The sequence below is a fragment of the Chenopodium album genome, chromosome 2, assembly GCF_948465745.1.
Source record: "Chenopodium album chromosome 2, dcCheAlbu1.1, whole genome shotgun sequence".
In the NCBI taxonomy this organism is placed as follows: domain Eukaryota; kingdom Viridiplantae; phylum Streptophyta; class Magnoliopsida; order Caryophyllales; family Amaranthaceae; genus Chenopodium; species Chenopodium album.
In genome coordinates this window covers 33538184-33547050 of record NC_137835.1, presented here as the reverse complement: position 1 = coordinate 33547050, position 8867 = coordinate 33538184, and the positions used below count along the sequence as shown (strand labels likewise).

At 35.2% G+C, this 8867-nt stretch overlaps 1 long non-coding RNA gene across 2 annotated transcripts; it reads left to right on the top strand.

Moving 5' to 3' along the window:
* Positions 1-4365: 4365 nt before the first annotated feature.
* Positions 4366-8673, top strand: LOC145585106 (uncharacterized). Of its 2 annotated transcripts, none has more exons than XR_014100562.1 (6): positions 4366-4511; positions 4614-4692; positions 4815-4896; positions 5489-5620; positions 5904-6043; positions 8264-8673. It is a non-coding gene; the product is annotated as an uncharacterized LOC145585106 (long non-coding RNA). The 2 variants fall into 2 exon arrangements; XR_014100561.1 differs by having other exon boundaries at positions 5432-5620.
* The last annotated feature ends 194 nt before the right edge of the window (positions 8674-8867 follow it).

Sequence of the window (8867 nt, the reverse complement as noted above, 5' to 3'; positions counted from 1 at the left end):
AAGGAAAATAGGAGATTTTAAGGAGAAAATTAAAAATACAAATTACCAAAATATTTTTCCCAAAATCTACATGGGATGGCAGAAATTTTTGATCTTTCCCAAGCTCATATTTTCAGCCCTCCTATTTAGTACTTAGGAAATTATTTTGCTAGTTTTAAGGAATTAAAATAATTGTGTAAATAATATTTATTGTATAAAATAATTAAATGATAAAATATCAAATATTCACCAAATAATTTAACTAATAAAATCAGATTTTCACATAGGAAAATCCGAAATTTATTAGTTAAATAAATGGTATTTTAGGACTTATTAAAATAATAATAAAATATAGCTTTTGCCTTAATTAAAATATCCGAAATATCTAAATAATCCGGTTTTTAAATAGGATAAATGGATAATAAATCTTATCCAAAATAATAATTTGTTTTTAAAATACTTTTGGCGCCAAAATTCAAATATCATTTTGGTTCCAAGATTTAAATAGTAATTTGAATTACTAAAATACCCTTTTTAGAAAATAATAATTAATTAGGAAAATACGTATGAAAATACGGGGTATTATAGTCTACCCGAAACTTAGCCAAAAGAAACGAAAATCATTTTGAAATTATTGGTTCATGCACATCCTAACTTGACTTAAGACTCCAACTAAACTTAAATAAGACTCGAAATCACTCAAAAATGACTCGAAAAATAGACGCGCGAAACTCTATCGCCCTCTACCCCCCTTAAAAGGAGTTACGCCCCCGTAACTCGACCACTAACCTTAGGCAAACAACTCTGGGTAGCGTTTCCTCATATCAACCTCAGCTTCCCATGTAGCCTCTTCAGTTTTCTGATTTGACCACAACACTTTCACAATGCTCACATCCTTGTTCCTTGTGCTCCTGACCTTAGAGTCAAGAATCTTTACTGGTCTTTCCTCATAAGTCAAATTCTCATCCATCTCAATGGTTTTTGGTTGTAACACATGTGTCACATCAGGAATATACTTTCGGATTTGGCTCACATGGAACACATTGTGAACGCTTTCTAGCTCACTATGCAAATCCTACTTATAAGCCACTTTCCCCACTTTCTGAATGATCTCATATGGCCCTATGTACTTTGGGCTTAACTTTCCCTTCTTTCCAAACCTCATCACCCCTTTCATGGGTGAAGTTTTTAACAAAACCTTTTCTCCTACTTCGTACTCCTCTTCCCTCCTTTTCAGATCAGCATAACTCTTCTGTCGATCTTGGGTCGCGTTAATCTTTTCTTGGATTAACTTAACCTGCTTCACCATATCCTCAATCATCTCTGGTCCAAGAACCATAGTCTCACTTATATCATTCCAACACACTAGGCTTCTACACTTCCGACCATACAATGCTTCAAACGGTGCCATTCTATTGCTTCCATGGTAACTGTTGTTGTAAGAGAATTCTATCAAATCTAGGTGGTCTTCCCAAGACCCTTGATACTCCATCACACAAGCTCTAAACATGTCCTCCTATGTCTGAATTGTTCTTTCCATTTGACCATCTGTCGCTAGGTGAAATGATGTGCTCATTAACAACTTAATTCCCATTGCCTTTTGCAAACTTTGCCAAAAGTTAGACAAAAATCTTGAATCTCTATCCGAAATGATATCCGTGGGTACCCCATGTTACTTCACCACAAACTTCACATATGCTCTTCCCAACTGATCCATGGTCCAAGTACTTCTCATGGGTATGAACGCTGCTGACTTCGTCAACCTGTCCACTATTACCCAAATAGTGTCATTCCCTTCCTTGGTCTTTGGCAAGGCTCCCACAAAATCCATAGAAATTGAATCCCATTTCCACTTGGGCACCTCCAAGGGTTGGACCTTTCCTTGAGGTCTATGATGCTCAATCTTCACCTTTTGGCATGTCAAACACTTAGCCACAAATTCAGCCACTTCTCTATTCATATTGGGCCACCAAAAAGTCTTCTTCATGTCCTTATACAACTTATCCCCTCCAGGATGCATTGAATAAGGAGAATTATGGGCTTCTTCCACCAATCGTTGTTTCAGATCATCACGATTCTGCGGTACACACCATCTTCCCTTAAATCGAATACTTCCCTCATCACCAATGGTGAAATCCAACACTTCTCCTGCATCAATCTTCTTCTTTATTGTCTTTAACTTCTCATCTTCCAATTGACTTTCCCTTATCTCATCATAAATGGATGGTTGAACCACCAAGGCACTCAACATCCTAGCCACTTCACCATGCCCCACTACCTCTAAGTTCAACTTCTGAAATTCCACACATAACTGATCTGGTACTACCATCTCATTCACCGTATGCTCTGACTTTCTTCTTAATGCATCTGCCACCACATTAGCCTTTCCCTCATGATACTGAATATCCAATGTATAATCACTCATATACTCCAACCATCATCTCTGCCTCCCATTCAAGTGCGTCTGGGTGAAAATGTACTTCAAACTCTTATGGTCCGTGAAAATCCTATAAGTCACCCCATATAAGTTATGTCTCCAAACCTTTAAGGAAAACATTATTGCAGCTAACTCTAAATCGTGGGTTGGATAATTCCCTTCGTGAACCTTCAACTGCCTCGAGGCATAGGCAATCACTCTTCGATTTTGCATCAACACACATCCCAATCCCAACTTCGATGCATCACTGTACACGTCATATGGATCACTTCCATCCGGCAAAGCCAGCACAGGTGCTGTGGTTAACCTTTCTTTCAAGATCTTAAATGCCTCCTCACACTCTTGGGTCCATGAGAACTTATGCTCCTTTTTCATCAAACTTGTCATGGGCTTCGCGATCCTTGAAAAATCCTTCACAAACCTTCTGTAATAGCCTGCTAAACCCAAGAAACTCCTTACATCCGATAAATTCTTTGGGGTTGGCCAATTACTCACAGCTCGAATCTTGCTTGGGTCCACTGCAATTCCGTCCTTGGAAATAACATGGCCCAAAAATGCTACTTCCTCCAACCAAAACTCACACTTAGACAACTTTTCATACAACTGATGCCCCCTCAAACATGACAACACTTGTCTCAAATGCTCCTTATGTTCTTCTTCATCCTTTGAATCTATAACCCTTCTAAAAGCCCCAAGCACCAAGGCTGTAGCAATTTTACTGTTCCTTATGAACAGGAGATTGACGGTTTTGCCCTCCCATGCCCTTAGCACCCTTCCGTGATTGACCAGGTTAACTGGGCTATTTCGGTCTTTTCGCTTTGACATTCCATGTGCTCTCAGCGGGCTGACGCGTGGCTATTTACTTATTTTTGTCGGTTTTCTTTCGTCGTCCTCTATGCCCCATTATTTCTCTTTCCTGTTTTCTCATTTTCCCCCCTATCTTCTTCCTCAAATCGCCAAAAATGGCATCAAATACTGTCCCTTTTCTTTCAGCCATTGAAGCGGTTACTCAAGTAAGCATTTTTTTTTCCTTTTTTTTGTTGTTGTAATTATCTAATACCAATTTCTCAATCTAACGTAAATTATGAATATAATTGTCAGTTAGGCTCCATGATCGAAGTTTTGGAGGAAGACGAGAATATCGACGACAATAACTTCAGTGATAGAAATACGATTGAAGGATTTTTCGCAGGATAATTGTCAACCATTCATGTTCGATTTCTTTTGTAGCGCTTGAAAAGCTAACCCGGATGCTTCAAGAGGCTTGTGAGCTAATTTTTATTCAAACTCTTAAAAATCATTGTTTCTTTTGGAACTGGTTTTTAATTTGTGCGTGTTTTCGTAGTTAATTGCTACTTTTTGTGCTAATTTTTGTAGTACTTTGTTTAATTCTCAATTTTTGTTAGTTTTAGGGTTTTAGATTCCAATATATGTTCTGGATCAAATTTTGAGGCCAGATTCAATCTTGGGCTTTTAAGTACAGTTTTGGCTCATGTGTTTAGATGAATTTAGCTAAGTTCAATTCACAGACCTTAGCAAATTTTGGGTGAAAAGAACAAGCCTGTGATTGGTGTGTCTTTAATCATGATTGAAATTGATTTTTTAGGGCGTTTTAATCAGCTACATGCTCATGGTATTCTTTTATCCAAATTCATAATATCTACATATAGCTTTGATGGATTCTGGAGATGATAGTGATATCCCAATCTGGCCCAAAAAGGGGATATCTAAGACTACTAGATAAACAAAATAAAGTGTTATCAAGGAAGTTAAACTTGTGTCATTTTTATGTGGCTGTTCGGTGCATCCATCGCTTCTCTCCTCTTCCATCTCTGTTTAGTCTTACACGAAGAATTTGTGATCTACATTTTGTAGGCTAATTATACCTCTTATTTCCATGATTTTATTCATGCTTTTTTACATTGCCTTATTATTATCAGCAAGTCATTTTTTGCTAACACATCTGCTGTTGGACACAATGAATAACTGTACTTGAAAGCAGTGAAGAGGGGAGGATTGTTAATATTGCATCAGAAGGCCATTGATTCACATATCATGAAGGAATCCTTTTTGATGAACTGAACAATCCATTAAGGTAAATTTAACATTATTACTTTCTTTTGGGCGAACATATGTGCATAGTTAACAGTTGTAACTTTGCATTGATTGCACTCATCCACTAATCAGTATTATGCAGGTACTCCAGATTTGCTGCATATTGTCAATCAAAACTTGCTACAATCTTGCATACCAGAGAGCTAGCAAAACAACTTAAGGTAACACATACGATGTTGATTGATTTTGTAAGAAAATGACATTAGCCCTCTGATCATGTACTGCTCTGCAGCTTTCAGAATACAACATCAATTATTCTAATGAAAATCCCTTTGTTGATTAGGATGATGGGGTTGATATAACAGTTAATGCAGTTCATCCTGGATGTATTTATACAATTATATCAAGAAGCAGATTATTAGATGGTATCCTTCACTTTTTATTGCAAATTGTTGTATATCTAATATCTAGCCTTAGCCTACTCCTATATATGTTACAATTTTTTTTTTTTGGGACGGAGTTATTGTTTAATTGTGCATTAATTGGATGCGACATCTCTTTACAAGTTTTTGAGACCTATTAATTATTTTTTCTTGAAAGATATTCCACAAGTAAGTGTCTTGAAACACACATGATCAAACTTTACAATGTTTAATCCTTTACCGGTTACTCAAGTAAACATTTTTTTTTTCCTTTTTTATTGTTGTAATTATCGAATAACAATTATTCAATCTAAAGTTCATTATAAAAATAATTGTCAGTTGGGCTCCTAAATTTGCTTTCTTTTCACCTTCTCCGGGTGATGAATTTGAATCGTTTAAGGAACTCAAATTCAACTTGATTTTGTGGGATTTTTGAGAATTGGGGTAATTTAATTTTTCAATCGACTCGTAGCAACTTTAGGGTTTAGTTTTGCCGCAATTGGTAATTGCTTTTCTCTTTTCTCTTCCTTTTAAACAGCTCCTGAGCTGAAGATGTTTTCTTTTGTGATCATCGAATATCAACTTCACAATCTAGGTACTCCTGAAGAAAATCAAAACTCCATTCGGTATGGTGTTGCAAGAGAGGGAGATTCGGGGTATGGGGTTCATCAGTTTGTCTCACGTTGCCGTTAACATGACCACCGCTGACGATGATGTCGTTGTCCAGGTTCTACTATTCTTCTTGATTGTTTGTTCATATTTATCAATTTGCTTTTGGATAACTCGTAATTAAGTGTTTTCAAAAATTTTATAATTCAACTATTCATGAGAAATGTGACAGACTATTAAAAATTAGAAAATTACCAAATATTTTAGCACAAACAATTCTGAAAATCTTAGACAATCAGGTGATTGCTACTTTTTGTAATTTTTTTTTATTTTTTATAAAAATTGACAAGGAAAATTTGCTATCAACATTACCTGATTTTGTTTATTCTTATGCTTTTTAGGTTGTTAACTGCAAGATGTGGCTGTTGATTTCACAATACAGAGCATCAGCAAGGATTTCCTGGTGTTAGACCACTAATATTTCTTCACCATTGCCTATTCCAGGTTTCCTTTCCCCCAATCACCGGGTTCTCTTTTCGAGGTAAGTTGATGCTTTCATTCTTTATTGTTTTCTTATGTGATCGATTATTTTTAAAGTGTATTATTAGTTTGATTATGTATTGATTTGATTGCATTGGTCATAGGCTTTATTGACACAACTTGATAAGAAGCCCAAGGATACCATAAAAAGTACTTTCCAAAAAGAGGAGGGACACATAGGATTAACTTTGTATATTTTGTAAAAACATGAGGAGAAAGAGATTAAACCATTTTTAAAGTGTAAAAATTTGTAGACTATTTTTAAAGCGTAAAAAAATTTTATATTATGATTTGTTATGATTTGTTTTATGGAAACCTAGATTACTAAGGGTGGGAGAGGGGGAGGGATGAGGAGAAGAAAGAAGGGAGAGAGAAGAAAGGAGGGGGAAGGGAAGGGGGAGAGAGGGAGGGGGGAGGGAGAGGAAGGGAGAGAGAGGGAGGGGGAAGGAGGGAAGGAGAGGGAGAGTTCAAACCATTTTTAGAGTGTAAAAAAATTATAGATTATGATTTGTTTTATGGAAACCTAGATTACTAAGCGTGGGTAATAGTAATACAGACTCCCTCTAAACTTGGATTATACAAATGAGAATAGATGCCTGGTCTAAATTGACCACTATGCATATAATATTATTATAATGTGTATGTTTGGTAAAGGTTGATTGTGTAGTTGGAAATTCCATTCATGAATAGTGTCATTTGTGGAACTTTACCCACTGAATTAGGAAGACAATGTGGATAAGCAGTGGTCGAGTACGGTCTAAGTGATCAAGTCCAAGAGAGAGAGAGAGAGAGAGATGTCCGAACCATTTTTAATTAGTAAAATGTTTAGTTTCAGTAAATACCACTCGTCCCCATTGTTAATGAGATCAGAGACCATCACGGGCATGTTACCAGTTTTTTAAATGGATGATATGATGTGATACCCTGGTAGTGTTGGAACCCACGGGTCTTTTGCCCAAATCAATAGAATGACCTTTACCCACTAAATTATGTCTAGATTGATTGTATATGGGTTGTTAATTGTGTCAGGGCACCAAATTAATAGTTCTGGTTTAGCTTTTGGATTTCTTATAATATCTGCCATTTTTTTTAGTGAAGAACTGAAGGTAACCATATTTTTTTTGTTTTTTCCATCTTTTTGTTCATTTGATGATGCAATTTGAACTACTTTCATACTTGAGCCTCGTTTTTGTTATCTATCAGCTCATCTTCTTTCTTTCAATTTTCATGCCTGAATTTTGATGTTCAATTATTGATATTATTTTTGAATTTTGTCAATTGATCGTGCAAAAAGGATGATGGAGTTAGAGAGGATGGTCTACCTCTATCGAAAAATTAAGCTAATTTTTTCTCTAAATCCTTCTTTTATTTTCATAATTTCGTTGTAATTTTTCAATTGCTTTGAAATTGTGTTTGTTAATTTTTCTTATGGGTCTGGATTTCTCTTTGCTACATTGTTAATGTTGAATTTTGTGTAAGGTTTCTGTTAATCAAGCTATTTAATGACCATTTGAAGGTTTTTCTTTAGTTGCTGCTTTTAAAAATTTACAGTGTTTATACTGATTATCTAAGTGTTTTAGCTGTCAATGATCTCTCTCTATTTTCATGAGTATATGAGGTGATAATAGTATTAGGCATTCAATACTCTTGCCCAAAAGATGACTTTGCCTTCAAACTCAAGCATTGTGTTTTATATTAGTAGTTGAATAGTTTCAAATCAATTTAATGATATTGTTTACAACCATAAGAAGATAATAAAATTGACACTGATCTTTGAGGGAAAATAGTACTTATGTGGTTATGTCTAATTGTTAATGAAGGAAACGATGAAGATGAGATGTTCTTTGGTAAGATTGTGTGTATTGAGTGAAAATTTTGATTTTATAAACCCAAGTACGTATGGAATATATGAATTGAAATTGCAGTAAGAGTGCATCTAAATATTAATCAACTTGAACCTCTTTTTGGGACCAATTTTCGTGTCTTTCACGAAGAATTTGGATTATGATTTTGATGGTTGCTCTTCATGTGAGTAAACTAAAGAATAACTTGACAAAATCAGTTAGAACCAAGTTGTTTTAATTTGAGTAAATAACGTCTTAATTGTAAGGTTGACATCAAAATACGTACCTTGTTTAGTGAGGTGAATGGAATAAATACTATATTTACTTGATATGTATTGGTCCCTCATTTATGTGGTATTGTTGATTTTAAAAAGCAGGTTCACGCAAGGGAGCCCATACTCGATCTTCAAAATGTGAAATATCAGCTTGGTGGATCCTTACTTTCTTAGGGCTTAATTGTTTGTATTTAACATGCAGAGGTAGCTTTGATTATTGTCCTATTGGAACCTAATGAATTTGTTTTTGGTCAATGTTAGTTATTGTTGTTAAATACTTGTATGAAGTATAGCTTGCTATTACACTGTTACAATAGAGTTCCACTCATTATTTTCTAATTAAGAATAAATTTTTTCTTATAAAATACTTCGTATTGGGTTATTTATTTGTTGGATTTTTTTTTTATTTTTTTTAACTCTGATTTTCCACTTGACTCCCATCCATCTTCACTATGTCTGAATTAAATAAACTCATTCATATTCTCATTTTTCTAGCAAAAAAATCAATCAAATTCAACAGCTAGGTTTTATTTGTAAACTATGTCGTTAACTCTCGTCTTCTTTATTGTTGCTTAATGCATAATCATATGATAGACCATTTATACACTTAGGGATGTCAATGGGGCAGGGCAGGGCAGGGCACATGTTGATCTTCCCATCCCCACCCCACCTAACATTTTTATCTCATCCCCGCAACAGGTCCAAA